Source organism: Zonotrichia albicollis, chromosome 2 (assembly GCF_047830755.1).
Source record: "Zonotrichia albicollis isolate bZonAlb1 chromosome 2, bZonAlb1.hap1, whole genome shotgun sequence".
In the NCBI taxonomy this organism is placed as follows: Eukaryota; Metazoa; Chordata; class Aves; order Passeriformes; family Passerellidae; genus Zonotrichia; species Zonotrichia albicollis.
In genome coordinates, this window is record NC_133820.1 from 50,054,805 (window position 1) to 50,071,572 (window position 16,768).

The following is a 16,768-nucleotide window of genomic DNA, read 5'->3' on the forward strand; positions in this document are numbered from 1 at the left end:
GAACCCTGCAGGCAGAAAGCCAGTAAAAAACCCATTAAAATCCCATCCAAGTGATTTGATGGTATAGTGACAAAGCTCATATCTCATCTTTAACATCTCATTATCCAGAGGATCCCATAGCTTCTCTCAGGTAAAAGGCCGTAAGGTGCTGCTGGTGCTGCTTGCTCTGATGCATACGGTCAGCCCTGCCAGTGCCAGCATTCTCCTGGTCCTGATAGCTGCTGCAGTAACTGGCAGGGCTGACAAGCGGCTGGAGCAGCTGCTGCCGTGTAGGTACAATGCGCTGTGAGCCTATGAAAGCAGCCTGCAGCCTGCTGCACTCATGTCCCAGGCTCTGACTGTACCAAGACACTGCTAGCTGGCTCCCTGGCAACACTGATCCCTGCTGCTCTGCATAGCTGGGTGAGGTACGAGTCTGGCCATGAGGACTGAGGCAGAAGCATCCATCATTTAAATTGTGTCTCATGGGTTATAAGGTGGATGCTTAGATGCTAATGGGTGTTTATTAAACTTTTCTCCTCAGTGCTGTTTTTTATCTTTCTGTTTCCAACAGGTCACTAAAGCTGCTGAGGACATATAGTTTGGCAGATAACTGCTGAAGAAATCAAGGTATTTATAAAATTTTCCTTCATTTTCAGACTGAACATAAAGCATTCAGGTATATTTTGAAAAGACATTTTGGGGAGATGGCTGGGTACAGTAATGGCACAAATTACTTGTCAAGGATCAGGAAATTACAGACAGAGGAAGAGACAGAGTCTGAGAGTGGTGACATACTGTGATAACAATAACTGGTGGTGAGGACCTCTCTAACCCTCCTGAAAAATCAGTGTGTGTCAGTCCTGGGAGCACAGGCCTGTTTAGCCACTCCTGGGAAAGGAGAGAATCAAAGAATTGTTTGGGTTAGGAGGGACCATTAAAAGTCATCTAGTCCAAGCTCCCTGCCATGGGCAGAGGCACCTTTCACTAGACCATGTTGCTCAGAGCCTCATCCAGTCTGACCTTGAATGATTCCAGGGATGCCACCTCTCTGAGAAACCTGTTCCAGTGTTTCACCACCCACATTTTTTTTCCTTGAATCTTCCTTAAATCTGCCCTCTTTCATATTAAAACGATTACCTCTGGTCCTATCACCCTGTTTAAAAGTCTGTCCCCATCTTTCCTATAGGCCCTTTTTAGGTACTGGAATGCTGTTAAAAGGTATCCCCAGAGCCTTCTCTTCTCCAGGCTGAACAGTCCTCTTTCAGCCTTTCTTCACAGGAGAGATGGGCTGGCTCTCTCATGGTCTTTGTGACCCTCATCTGGACCTTCTGTAACAGATCCAAGTCTTGTCCTGTGCTGAGAACCCCAGAGCTGGATGCATTATGTGTCATTCATTAGGACAAGCACCTATTCAGTGCGAGTTAGCACATAGCACCTTGTTGTCTGTGGAGTGCAGGGGTCTGTTCAGTCCTCTGAGGGAATAAATGCATGCTCTTTTCCTAGAGAAGGAACCTTTGTTACCCTCCTTAAGAATCAACATGTTTCTTGGATCAAGGGCCTATTTACCCCACATGCGCCCGTAGGGCCTTTCTACCTGTGGAACATGACAGTTCAGAATGATCTGAACACTAAGCTCTTCCAAAACTTTTGTCAAGGAACTTTGGTAGTGCCTCAAAGCATTTCTCCATAATTTCCATTTTAAATTAATTCTGTTTTGTTGTAAAGTAAAATAATCAAATTTTATCTGATGAATTGGAAAGAGGATTCTGATAAGCTAATGAGTGAGGAGGCAAAGGAAGTGATTTAGGAGGAAGCTCTCCTGGGATGACCTGCTGTGGGCTAAGGACAACGTGCCTTTGTACAGAATGGAAAACAGAATCACTCATGCACTGACATATTAGTTATGCAAGAAGCAACCAACTCTGGTGACAAAAAAAGACCTAAACAGTGGGTGATTCTGCAGTGGAGGAGGGCACACCACTGAGGTGATCTGTCTGCAAGCACGCCTGTGTGATCGCACAGAAATCAATATGGTTGCATGGCTACCACTGAGAACAGCCCTTGGCACAGCCTTCCAAAGAGGTCAGTCACACAAACAGAGCAGTTACATCACGTGTACTAAATAACATTTAGACAATTCAGAATCAAAGGAGCAGCTCACTCAAAAAATGCTAGCCTTAATTTCTGAACACCTCCTTTGCATGTGTCCTCACAGCTGTGCACCTGAATTAAGTATGCAACTGCATAATTACATATTTCTTATTATGGTCCATTACTGAGTATCTCTTGAATGTATTCTGTATAAATTGAAAGGGAAAAATGTTTAAATGCGAGGGTTTGGAGGGAGAGGCAGAGAGAAGAACTTTTTAGGGCCTTGTTGCAAGATTGTGGTGGGTTGACCCAAGCTAGCAGGTAAGCTCCAGACTTGGGAGTTCCCTCCCAAGAGTGATGGTAGAGTCAGCAAATAAACCATTATGGATTGAGATTAAGACAGTTTAGTAAGTAAAAGGCAAAGCAGCACATGCAAGCAAAGCAAAACGAAGCATTCATTCACTACTTCCCATCAGCAAGCGAATGTTCAGCCATTTCTAGAACACAAGAGTTTCATTGCATGCAATGATCATTTGGGAAGACAAATGTCAGACATCCCACTTTCTTTGTCTTTCTCTGAGATTTCATAGCTGAGCATGTCAACATAGGGTTGGAACAGCCCTTTGGCTGGCTTGAGTCATCTGCCCTGGTTTTATCTCCTCCAAACTTCTTGCCCACTGCCAGCCTACTGGGGAAGGGAGAGCAGGGAAAAGAAAAGGCTTTGACACTGGAAAAACACTTTTCAGCAATAGCTAATGATCATCAGTGATTTGGTCACAGATCCAAAACTGTGTTCTCAAGGCTGCCATGAAATTAACTTTATCTCAAGCAGACCCAGTAGAAAGGTTCATTTTTTTTCTTCTAGCACAGTTGGTAGCACAGCTAATGCTATGAAACACTGCTGATAGATGCCTTACACCTATTCTCCCAAAGTGTTCTCCCATATCTGCTCAAGCTGATCCCTTTGCAGCCAGGAGTCTGCATTTTTATCCCCAGAAGCTGCAGAAGCAGAGAGACTAAGAGTGTGTCTTTACTGACAAGTAGCTGGACGAGGACCTGCCTCTCAATTCCTGTATTTGTTTTCAAAATATTTTGGTTACTTTACCATCCTGTTTACCCAAACTCAGTTAATCAAAAGTCTTAATTAAATAAGGATTAGTTTTACCCTCAGGACTTGACAGTACTGTTTCCTGGATCCAGAAAAGCAGAAGTCAATATCCCTTGGACAGCTTCCCAGCACAGCACTTGGAGAGAGCTGCACTGCAGCTTACCGAAAGCCAGTTATGCTCCAGGATCCCACACATCCCACACATAATGAGGATAGCAGAGCTGGCTTTACAACTTCGGTTTCTTGTCAAGTGTTTAATTCAGCAAACTTCCAGTTTCCTCCTTAGGTTACTTAAAGGTGTATTTCAAAATGCTCTTCCAGACTTCGTGCATTTTAATGCACTTGAGTTCCAAAAGACTGTACTTATCTGAAGGCTTTCTTGCCTTCCTGTACATCTCATCTGAAAAGGGAGCAGCACATGCAGTATCTTCACTCAAGGCATCTTTCACTATTTGCACTTTTAAAGCACAGAATAGCTTCCAATACTGAATTTCCAGTAGCATGTTGTGACTGGGAAGGTCCTTGCTCTCAATTTGTTTCAATATACAGGAAATAAGATGATTCAGCAGTAGCTTTTGCTGGGAAAATTCATTTGAAATGACATCCTTTCAGTTACAGCATTCCTCTTCTGTGGGATGCCATTAACGAAGTTGTCCTGCAGACGGATAGCCAAGATTGTTTTACAGATTTTTTTATAATAAGAATGTCCAATAAGAATGTATCTAATTTTATGTATTATGTAAACCTTACATTTATAAAGGCATAAATCTCAGTTTAAGCTCCCACAATATCTTCTTCCACCACAATGTGATGTGGCTAGGTGTAATTAGCACTTTCCCTGGGGCTTGAATCACTCATGTATTGAATACATAAAGTAAATATTAACATGACCAAAAGCTTTAACTAGAATTAAAAATAGAAAAATATTAAAATAATTTCAGAGTTGTTCTGATTAAAAAAGAAGCCTATAGTGCATGATTTTGAAAGCAAATTACTTTTATGACAGTTGTACTCTTTTTATCAGACATTCTCTACATTACCTTCTGTGTGCATAATTGCTGGTTTTTACCTAAAACAATGTATTCACAATGAAGTGAATATCATACATGCCACATTTGAAAATATCTGTCCAGTGTGTTTGCTTCTCATTGTTATGGGTCTTCCTTTCTTGTCTTCTTTGCATGTAGAACTCCATTTATGTTAGGCAAGGTTAGAATTTTGTCATAGTAGATGATAGCTGAAGCTTTCAGAAATTTTGCCAAATAAGCACACACTGAGAAATGTTAAATTCAAATGTTTTGGAAACATAGCTTTGAAGCGTATGAAGCAAATCTCAGTCTGCCAAATAAATTTAGCTGTTACACATATGCTACATAGGTTACAGGAAAAGTATTTTGAATGCTTTACAGATATTTTTCATCCTTAAAATATTCAGAGTTTGTGCCCTTTCAGACATGTAGCTAGATGCCTCAGTTTTAAATTAATCCAAGAAATTAAGCTTAATAGGCTGTATAAACCCTCCTCAAAAGTGGTGTTTCTATATTGAAAACATGACTTTCCAGGATGATAGCCTGATAATTTCAGCTTCTAACAAATATAATATGTCCCCTTTAGCAACTCAGGGTCTCTGATTCAGCATGCAGAACATTCTCCAGCTTTACAGGACAATGAGTCTTCAGACCTTGAAACTGGTATACTGGAAACATGTTACTGGCCCAGAAATGAGTGTTAATCAACTTGCAACAAAGCTGATCAAAAGAATAATTCACAGTAGGGAGAACTCATTTATCCACAAGGACAAACAGAACACCTTTTTCTAACAGAAAGAGTTTTTAAAAGGCTGGGTTTTATTCTGCCCAGAAGACTGGAATATCAGAAAAGAAATGGATTAGCAAGGAAACATGACTGGAATCAAAGGGAATGTAATTTTTCTATTTGACATGTGTCTGCTAATTTTTCTTGGAAAGTTCCTGCTGTTGTGGCACTTTAAAGATTTCCTCTACTTTTGTTGTCTGGTCTAGGAAGATTCCTTGTGGAGCTCCATCAAAGAAAGAAAGTAACACAGGCACATAGTGAACAATTTCCAATAAAAAAAGAGCAAGAAACTGCTACGTATTAAATGCACTGTTGGCAGCCTTACAATGCATTAAAAATACAGGAGAAAAGTATCATAAGGGCTTACAGAACACACAGATACAGGTATTATCTTACAGATATTTCAATGTAATGAGCCTTTGTTGTCTTAGACAACTTTCTACAGAAGCAGTGAAAAAAATCCAAAAGCATTTATGCAAATTCTTCAACCTTGTCAATAGTTACCACTCAAACCAAAAGCTGCCTCCACTACTAAGTGGGTATGTACTGGGAGGGGGTTCCCAGCTGCGTGTTATTTTCAAAAGACAGAAACAATCTGAAGCTGGATACCACAAATATGGTATCCAGCAATGCAAAAAAGGTAAAGGTGTGTCATTTTTCAAAGAGTGACTATTCAGATATGTTCTATTTCATTGGTTTATCAGAAGAAAGTGAAAGCAGGATAAGTAGTATTGCATTTTAAAAGGGTACTTTTAAGTAAAGTCTCTCTCTGATGTTTCTAAAGAAACAAGTGGCATTTCTTTCAGTGAAAATTATTTGTTTGCCCATAATTTTCCAGGTACATTCTTTCCAGAAAAAAACAATTTTTACATTAGTGTTTTACCTTTCTTCATGTGGCACCTGCTCAAGATTTGCCTCTGGCTCCAAAAATTATCAACAAAGTGACAATTAGGTTGAATTTTGGCAACAGCAACTAATGGCTGCTATTATCACACCTCGTAGCTCTGCTGTAATGGTAGAGTACAACTCTGGCCTGTAATGGTCTGACAGGTTTGGGGTTTTTTGCAAAAGTATTTATGACTGACATAGTTTCTGTTCCTGGGGATCACCCAAATACCTGCCATAAAAATAAATGCCTGGGGTGACACTGGGAAATGTACATAAGAACATGTTTCTGTTTATTTGAGCTGGTGACCTCACCTAATGGGATTTATAGCTGTGCTGAAGGAATTGTTGGCAGGGAAAGAATAAGAATGGGCAGAGACCATAAAGTACATCGTGCTCCTACACTTTGTGAAGAGGATTATCCCTTACGAGGAAATCGCTTAGGCAGTGTGCAGAGTTTCCTGCGCAGTTCTGATGAAAAGGAAGATTTTGCAGGAAAATATACATGAAATGAGTAATCTCAGTTCCATCCACTGCACGCTGAAAAGCTCTGAGGGGAGCTATTGCATCTAGCATGTTTCTGCCAGGTTTAGTTCATTGTCCTTTCCTCTGACAAGTCTTTGTTCTGGGGAACAGCAGGTTTTTCCTAGGGCAAAAGCACTAGTGAGGCACTGAAACAGGTCTCCCAGAGAAGTTGGGGGTGCCCCATCCCTGGAAGTTTTCAAGACCAGGTTGGGCAGGGCTCTGGGCAACCTGATCTAGTGGGAGATGTCCCTGCCCATGGCCAGGGGAGTTGGAATGAGATAATCTTTGTGATCCCTTCCAACCCATGCTGCTCTAAATCACTGATACTATAATCCTTTTAGTGTTTGCTTTTGCGCATGATCAGCTTGCATGAATAGAGAAGCATAAGCAGATCCAATGTACCTGTGTGATGGGATTAATATCTGTCACATAACTTTTCTTTGCTGTTTTGATTTTACAGCTTTTCAAAGTACAAAAAGCCATGGAGATAAGACATCTGGGTGACATCTAATTAAAGCATCCTGAAATCTTGCGAATGGATGAAAATCTTTACATTTAAAAACAATGTATTCATTTTTTTTACTTGATTTCTTACTTTTGAAAATAATAGGGTTATGTATTAGGGGGTTTTGTTTGCTTTCTTGCTTTTTTCACCTATAAGACTGCTGATGAAGAAACTAAGATTCTGTGGCATTCATCTGACTCCAAAATTTAGGATTTTAAATAAAAGAGCAGAACCCATGAGTGTCGAGAGAAGGTTTAGCATAATCACTGGTGTATCTGTGTTCAAGTAACTTGAATGCCACCATGTAGATGGATAACAAGGTAGCTAAAAAGCAACTTGTGTTGTAGTTTAACCTGATCTCTTTGAATTGGGTTTGTACCATGTTGATAGTTGGAATGAGCTGCTTTGGCTAAGCTGACAGAAATAAACTGGTTAGGGTGAGGTGGATGTTTCATTTATTGTGCTCCATTCATACCAGTGTGAATATGGCAGCAGCAGAGACATTTAGTTCTTGGTTTAGTTTGCTGCTATTGTAGACATTTGTTGCACAGAAATAAACAGAACAAGCTTCTAGATTTATACCAGCTGTGAGTTCATCTCTGAAACACTGAGGACTGAAGTGTCAAATCTCACTCAAGTGAGATTCTTAGCAGTGGAAGAGGATAATTTGGAAATGGGTCCAAATTGGAAGCGAACACAGCAAATGCTATCTAATCTGTGAAAATTTATTGCTCAGAAATTCCAGGACTCATGCCTGATTGACTATGAAAATCCATAGAATTAGTGGGTGGTTTCACTACTCACAGGGACCTATCAAACATCCTGGATGCATGTGAAAGATGGAGGAGAAATAATCAAAGGAATAAAAAATGCATTGTTTAAACAACAGTGAAAAGTGTACACTCTATGTCAGTTACTTTATTTCTAGAGGGAAAAGAATTTCCTTCTCTTTTCTTCAGTGTATAACTTTGTAACTTTTCCTTTACAAAACTACTATCCTCTAAACTCTTTTCTCTCCACATGTCAGAGCAATTTAAAATAATAATAATAATTTGAAAAATCTAACTTCATTTATTGCATCCCATAGATATTCTCGTGAACTGGAAATTTTGCTCTGTGATGCTGGGTTTGAAATTTGTATTTATTTGAAATGCACTGCATTTCTAAAAATTAAATCTGACAAACTGCTGGAGTACCAGAGAATCTGTATAAGCAAGTTACAGCTGAACCAGAACATCACATGGACTCTCCCATTGCCTCCTGATCTCCTCTAAAAGCCAGCAGTGTTATAGTCCCACAAAGGTATTAAAGGGTACATAGGAAGTGGTGACAGAGCAGGTAGACATGTACAGAATCTCTAAATATCAGTAGTAGTGACTAAATGGGATATCCAGGGCCTCATCCAAGCTTCAAGTGACACAGAGAATTGCTTTTCTGATGGCAGGAAGGAAGTCCTATCCCTGGAAAGATAGGTAGGGAGGCTTTTTGCCTGGAGAGCTACTGTGAGGATGCTGGCGGGCAGCAGTTTTGCTCTGACTGGGACAGAGATCACAGCTGTTCAGGGAGAGGGGAAATAAGGTGTGGGATAGTAATACAGGATCCCTGCTTGAAAGGTGAGGCAAGTAAAGCAGACAGTGATGAAGATGGAGTTCAGGCTGGAGGGGAGGATAAGTGGTCAGGACATGAGATGGGTACTGGCATTTTAAGGGAAGCACAAGAGGATGAAAGCTGTCTGTAAGACTGTGTGTGCCCATCCCAATTCATCTCTGAGGAGAGGGGATGTGCAGGAATCCTCCTTAGCCTGCCACTGAGGACATCTTCCACTCGCCACAAATGACTATCAGCTGCTCCTGCTTCTGGGGGGAGCACGGTTTTCACTGACACTTTTGTTTACCTTCCTGAAGAACTGAAACTTCTATGGTTTTACCATGCCATTTTGGCATCAGGTCTTATCTCCTTCCTTCTCCTTCCTTCCTGTATAATATTTATAGAAGATTATTCAGCTTTGACTTAAGGACATGGAATGATGGAAAAGCTACCATGTGCAGATTCTCTCTGGACTAACAATGATAAGAATGATAAGATTTCGAGTATACTAAAATGAAATTATTGGATATACACATATTGATAAAAGATGTGCTTCCTCTTCACTCATAAGCAAGATTTTGGGTGCTCACATTGGCAAAAAGTAGAAAAAGCTACAAACTATTGTGGATTTGATTGCTGTGTGGGCCCTTAACTTAAGAGTTGGACTCAATCATCTTTGTGGGTCGCTTCCAACTAAGAAAATTCTGTGATTTTGTGAAATTCCTGATCTTACCTTTGCTTCTATCCTTGCAAACCAACTGGTTTTGCTCTTTATTCTGAAGCCAATTAGGGTATAAATAACCCATTTTTTTCCTTTTTCTTCACTACCACTAGCTTCAAGGTTAGCTTCATCCCAGCCTTGAGGAATCAAAGTGAGGAAGGAGACTGGAAATAATGACCTGAGATCCACAGTAAACTGGGCTAATGGAAATGAACATGCTGAGATGTCCATCATCCTGTCCCTGACAATGGCCAGCACTGAGTGAGTTGGGTAGTGAGCACTACCAAGACACTGACAAAGGATAATTTACCATCTTGTACATTATGAAGAATAGTCCTGCCTGTGGACATTTTTCAAACTCTTTATGGTTTTTTGCAGTGTCATGCTGGTCAGAAAATCCTCAGTGACTCACTGAAGTCTGAAGTGCACCATTTTGCAGAAGAGAAGAGGATAAAGAAACCAAGCATTTAATCTCAATTACAGGAAAGAGAGAAAGACAGATAAAGAAAGAGAGACAGAGAGAGAAAGAAAGAAAGGAAAGAAAGGAAAGAAAGGAAAGAAAGGAAAGAAAGGGAAGAAAGGGAAGAAAGGGAAGGAAGGAAGGAAGGAAGGAAGGAAGGAAGGAAGGAAGGAAGGAAGGAAGGAAGGAAGGAAGGAAGGAAGGAAGGAAGGAAGGAAGGAAGGAAGGAAGGAAGGAAGGAAGGAAGGAAGGAAGGAAGGAAGGAAGGAAGGAAGGAAGGAAGGAAGGAAGGAAGGAAGGAAGGAAGGAAGGGAAAAAGAAAGAGAAAAAGAGAAAGAAAGACAAAACAACTGATAGAGATATTGGTGTCACTAAGCATTCTTGGACAATAATGTGCAGGGGCTTCTTAGGGTGATCACAGTCATTACTGCTTTGGAACCCTAATAAAATTATCTAGCATTAATTTTTATTCTGCAATTTCAAAGTACAGGCTTGTACTCATAATCCATCAATGTTGAACTTACTTTTCACTGAAATTTGTTAGAAATAGATTTTTTTGAAATTCCTGTCAGCCTTATCAGTATTTACTTTCTCCATCATCCTTTTCTGAGAAGTGGCTGAACTGCTCAAGACACATGGCCAACAAAAATTTTAATGATTTGTATCAGATTTTAGGGTGAGCACAGAAGTTCCTCTTTCTAAGTATTTATTCTGCAAACTACGTACACACTGCAAATTTCTCCTGGAGTTTTTGATTCTTTCAAGGAGGAAAATATATGTAGGTTTACATACTGCATGAAAGGCAAGGAAAAGACTATAATAATCATTATTTTTTCCTCTTTTCTGCTTTAGTCATATTGAAGTTAGATTTCAGACAAAGTCAGGATGAAAACTTGTCTTAGGTTTAGGACAGCCATTATCTTAATGTATATTTTAAATCAATAAAAAAGTGCAAAGAGGTTTATGGGACATTTTAATTATAGTCAAATCCATGTAGGCGTATTTATTAATATGTATAGGAAAAAATCAAATTCCTCTCAGGTTTTGAAAGGGCATTGGTATTGTAGTAGACCATAAGCTGCCACACTGAAATTGCTGAAGATGCAATGATCACAGATGTTTGGGAAGAGGCATCTTATAAAAGAGTAAATTTTCAGACCAGTCTGAGTAGAACAAGTAACTGGGTGGAATTGGATTGAAATAAATGTGTACTTCAAAGTAATGACAGACTTTCCTGGATACCTTATTCCATTAGAGAAACTGCTATTAAGCAGGGAGACTTACTAAATATTGCAGTGCTTATTAAACTTGTCAGCCCACACAAGCCTTCTTATCTCATACAGTCATCTGACGTTTTAAATACCCCTTGGACTACCTACTCTCATGTTCTCCTGAACCTCACTGATTTGTTTGGAGGGAATATTTAGTGTTTCATTAGCAGATGTATTAAAAAGTGGAACAGTGATTTTATTGCCCTATGGGAAGAATGACTGTAATCAACTTGAGATTTAAAATTCTTCCAAAGAGAGTATTAAGACATCAGATATTCAAATTACAGACTTTGTATGTCTATCACTGTGGAGAGACAGTTTATATTATGAAGCAGTCCATAAAATCAGGGTTTCTTAAAAGATTGTAAAATCTCTGTCTGTAATTAGAAGTTTGTGAAATTAACTAGAGGAAATTGTAAATTTGAACCAAGAGCAAAGCTTTTGCCACAAGAAGGAGCAGTCAGTCAGGGGCAGTCAGCTTCATATTAGAGGAGCTACTTTAGCAAAAGACTTCATCTATCACAAATTTGTCTTCTCACCCTTTTGATACAGTTAGAAAAATCAACAAAATGCTAGAATACTTTGGCAAAAAAAGTATGTAATTTTCATATGCGCCATATATGGAATGGTACAGTTACATTATATCCATAAAGGAATAGTTCTATGTGCCCTGTTCAAGATCCTGAAGATCTGTTCCAAGTGGGAAGATCCTCAAGCTTTTCTCATACTCCTCCTCACTGGTGTCAGCACAGCATCTCACAGGCCTGCAGGGATGTTTGGAGACCTGAGGAAACCACTTAAGGGGCCTAAGAACTCAACAGCAATCCCCATTTCCCATGGGAGAAGCTCTAAAAAGCTGTGGCAGGCGAATTATCACTTCAAATTGGGCTGGGTAAACCTAGTAAACCCTGAGAAAGGGTTGTATGGTTAGAGCAGTCTTCCCACACAGTTAAGAATAAATTCCCTCTGTGTGTTCAGACAATGCAAATAGGTCAAAAAATGGGTGGGATGCAGTGGCTGAAGATCTGTGTTTGGAGATTAGATGGAAAGGTGAGGGGGTGGGATGGAAGGGGGGCAGAGGGGAGGGGAGAGAGCAAGCAGCTTGTGTTCATGTGAACATAAGTCTCCATGCTCCCTACCATATGTTCTATCATTGAGCCTGTGGACTGCGCTACATCATTCTCCCTCCTCCACTCTCATCAGAATTCAAAGTTCTTGATCAAAACCATCCTGCCTTCTTTTCATCCTGCAGCTGAAACTTATAATTTCTCCCGCTGACTCATGAGTATCACCAACCCTCCAATGTCCTTTTCCATGCTCCTTCCCATCTTGTTAGATCATTCTGACTCTTAGCAGAATTAGACCACCTAAGCTGCACAGACGGTAATGTACAGATGGGAAGGTACAGCAAGCCCCAAGGCTGATAAACTCTCCAGCACATACGGCTGCTCACTTTCCTTGCATTGCAGCTCCCTTCTGCTGAACTAAAAGCCATACTCCCTACTCTCTTTCCTGCCCTGCCCCTATGTTTGCACTGTCTCACTGGTCTGATGCCTTTATTCTAGCTCCTCTGGGCCTCTTCTCACCTCCCACTAATGCTGGTGCAATATTTTTTCATGATCTTTGGCACATTCTCAGCTACTTACACTGCTCCCTGTACTTATCTCAAGCATTTTTCCTCTTCCCTTACCATTTTTCATCACACCATTTTTAATTGGTGAGTATCTTTAGCCCTGGGCTACATATGCATGCAAGAGCCATGTGTTCAGTTTTTGCCAGTTATCTGTTAGTCTGATCAAGATATCTCCCAGTCTTCACCTCATCTATGTCAGGCTGCAGAAACCTTGTGGCAGACTTCAGTCTTTCATCATTTCTTTAATGGGCTGCAGGCAACTCTTCATTACCCAGCTATTAATCAGTCACAGTCTCAAGCTTTATATCGTTTTAGCGGCACAGTCATAATAAACAACCTTTATGATTTCAGTGCCTGTATGACATCGTTAGTTTTCAACTAAGCCACTGGGATACTCCTAGAAGCAGATCTGTTTCCCTCTCCTCATTCAAATTTATAAGTCACTCTAATCTCACTGAATCTAACTGTCTTCACTTTCTCAGATATAATTTTCAGATGTTATCACATTACTTTTAATATAAGTGTATTGTTTTTTTGAGTTGCAGCAACAGAGACATAGGATAAATATGCACAGATAAACCAAAAAAATTACTTTTATTCTCATTCTTTATCTATCTGTCTACCTATCTATGTTGCAGTGAATAACATATATGCATCTTCATTATTTCAGTCTGATTTTTATCTTTCTGATCTATCCACATCCTCCTTTTGGGCTAAGCAGTACTTAATATCAGCCCAAAGAAACGGAACTGTAATAATACCAAATGACATTAGTAAGGTGTTTTAAAAACTAGAGGAGGTTGCAGTAGTACTGGAGAATTTCTGTCATAAACCGTGGTCTTCTTGTGGAATACAGTCGCTAGTCACTGCACAAACATCTCAAAAAAACCTAGTACCTACTTGCCTCCTCAAAATAGCACCTAATGATGGGATTTATCTTCTCTAACTTTACTCATTCTAAAAGTTAAGTCCCAAACTAAGGTAGTAAAAGAGAAGTTAGCCTTACCAAAGGATAATAGATTACTAGAGGACTCAAGACCAGGATGGGTAAAGTTAAATGGATGAACAATGTCTCAGGTGTCTGGGAATCTGACATCTTGAGCACAACAGGGCACAAGCAATCCAAGAGGAATGTGCTGATGACAGCGTCCCTCCCCAATTAATACAGGAACCAACAAGGGGAGGTGTTATGCTGGACCTTGTTCCGTGATGCTATGCTGAACATTGTTCTCACCAATCAGGAGGGGCTGGTAGGCAATGTGAAGCTCAAGGGCAGCCTTGGCTGCAGGGACTGTGAAATTGTGGGCTTCACGATCCTTAGGGCAGTGAGGAGGGCACACAGCCAGCTCCTTGCACAGGCCTTCAGAAGAGCAGACTTATGCATCTTCAGGGTCAAAGCCCTCAAGAGAAGTGGGGCCCAAGAACTACTCAAGGATCGCCTCCTCTAAGGTCAGGAATGATTTGTCCCAGTAAGAAGGAAATCAGGCGAAAATGTCAGGAGATTTGTGTGGATGAAAAAGGAGCTCCTGGAAAAACTCAAACCCAAAAAGGAAGCCCACAGAGCATGGATGGAAGGAAGCACAGGTAGCCTGGGAAGAAAAGTCCCAGAGATTTTCCAGCATTTAGGGATCAGGTTAGGAAAGCTAAAACACTGAGAGAATTCCATCTGGCCAGGGACATCAAGAGCAACACAAAAAGCTTCTACAGGTACATAAGGGAGAGAAGGAAGGCTTCGGGAAATGTGTGCCCTCTCTGGAAGGAAATGAGACTTGGTTACTGAGGATATGGAAATGCCTAAGGAACTCAAGGAATTTTTTGCCTCAGTCTTCACCAGCAACTGTTCCAGCCACAGCTGAAGTCACAGAGAGCAAAGTCAGGGACTTGGAAAAACCATACACTATAGGAGGTCAAGTTCGAGAAAATCTATGGTACCTGAAGGGACACGAGTCCTTGGGACCTGATGAGATGCACCTACAGATCCTGAGGGAACTGCTGGAGGAAGTGGATAAGCCACTATCTACCATGTTTGAAAAACTGTGACAGTCTCCTGAGGTTCCCAGTGGCTGGATAAGAGGAAACACAGCTTCCGTTTTTCAATTGACAGGCCAATCAATCTCACCGTGATGCCCAGCAAGATGAGGAGCAGATCCGCCTGGAAACCATGTTTAGGCACATGGAAAATAAGAAGGCAATTTGTGACAGACAATATGGCTTTACTAAGGGGAAATGATGCCTTGCAAATCTGGTGGCCTTCAATGATGAGGTTACAGCATTGGCATTTTACAGTGCCTGCCATACATCCTTGTGTCTAAACTGAAGAGACATGGATTTGATAGGTGGACCACTTGGTGCATTAAGGAATTGGTCACAATCAAAACTTTTGTGGTCAATGACTCCATGTCCACAAGGAGAGACCAGCAACGAGAGACATTCCTCAGGTTTTGTACTGGGACTGGTGCTGTTTAATGTCCTTGTCACCAACATGGAAGGTGGACTGAGGGCCCCCTCAGCAACTTTGCAGGTGACACCCAGCTGTGTGGTGCACTTGACATGCTGGAAGAAAGGGATACCATCCAGAGGAATCTGGACAGGCTTGAGAGATGGGACTGTGCAAACCTCAAGTTCAACAAGTACAAGGTTCTGCACCTGGGTCAGAACAATCCAAGCACAAATACAGGCTGAGCAGAGAATGGATTGAGAGCAACCCTAAGGACCAGGACCTGGGGGTATTGGTTGATGAACAGCTCTTCACAACTTGACAACCACAGAATCATAGAGTAGTTAAGGTAGGAAAAGACCTCTAACATCATCAAGTCCAACCATCAACCAAACACCACAATCATGTTCACCACTAAACCATGTCCTCAATTGACATGGCCTCATGTTCCCATATCTATGTGTGCTTACATCCCAGACAGCCAAATGTATCCTGGTCTGCATCAAAAGCAGTGTAGGCAGCAGGCAAGATTCTGCTTCTCTGCTCTGCTCTGCTCTGCTCTGCTCTGCTCTGGTTAGACCCCTCCCTAGAGTGCTTTGTCCAGCTCTGAAGACCTCCAGGACAGGAAAGATATGGACCTGTTGGAGTGACACCAAGAAGAGGGTCATGAAAATGATCAGGAGGCTGGAGCATCTCTTCTATGGAGACAGGCTGAGAGTGTTGGGATGGTTAAGCCTGGAGAAGAGAAGGTTCTGAGACCTTATAGGATGTTCTAGCAACTAAAGGTGGGCTACTGGAGAGCTGGGGAAGGAGCTTTTAGAGGAACATGTAGTGATAGAGCAAAGGGTAATGACTTTAAACTGAAAGAGGGTAGATTTAGATAAGATATAAGTAAGAAATTCCTTACTGTGACTGTGGTAGCTACTGGCATAGGTTTCCCAGAGGAGTTGTGGGTGCTGTGTCCCTGTCAGTGTCTAAGACCAGCTTGCATGGGACTTTGAACAACATGGTATATTGGAAGGTGTCCCTGCCCATGGCAGGGGGATTGTAACTGGATGATCTTTAAGGTCTATTCCAACCTAAACCATTCTGATATTCTATGAATAAAGAAGACTTTATTTCAAAGTCATTATCTCTTTGTTTGCTTCCTGACTCTAAACATTAGCATTCTTAGTAGCTGTGGTACACCATGATATAAGGGCAACCCTGCACTACAGAACAGTGAAGTTTGGCTTTGGTTGTTTCACAGTCAAATTCACAGTGACTCCTCTAGCTAACAATAAAAGCACCTGCCACCCACTTCAGTAATAACATTTGACCAGCTTTATATTCCCTAACAAGCAAGGATCTTCTGATATTTACAGAGTTTATTATTTCATTTATTACAGAGTTTATTTGTCAACAAAGTTGAAACAAGAAGTTTATTGTCAACAAAGAAGAAAAATGTTACTTTACAGTACATTCATCTAAATAATATTTAGTTCCAGCTGGTTTAGTCCACTTTTTTTTATGTTCTGTTAAAGAAGGTTAAACAAGAGGAGCAGAACTTTATTTTGACCTTGGGGTGTAGTGTTATAAAATATTATATAAAAGATAGATAGGGACTTGTCAGAGTCAATTACGAAGTCGCATTGAAGTTAGAAAGCTCAGCTGAGCTGATAGCCAGCCCACACAGCAGTGAGTCATTTTTGCCCCATCACACACAAAAGCACGCAAGTAAGGCATGTCAGTAGTGCGTCATACACAGC

At 40.9% G+C, this 16,768-nt stretch overlaps 1 long non-coding RNA gene across 1 annotated transcript; it reads left to right on the plus strand.

Annotated features, from left to right (window-relative positions):
- Positions 1 to 253: 253 nt before the first annotated feature.
- On the plus strand, positions 254 to 9,289 carry LOC141728329 (uncharacterized). Its single transcript, XR_012579250.1, has 3 exons — positions 254 to 407; positions 554 to 609; positions 6,867 to 9,289. It is a non-coding gene; the product is annotated as an uncharacterized LOC141728329 (long non-coding RNA).
- Positions 9,290 to 16,768: the final 7,479 nt, after the last annotated feature.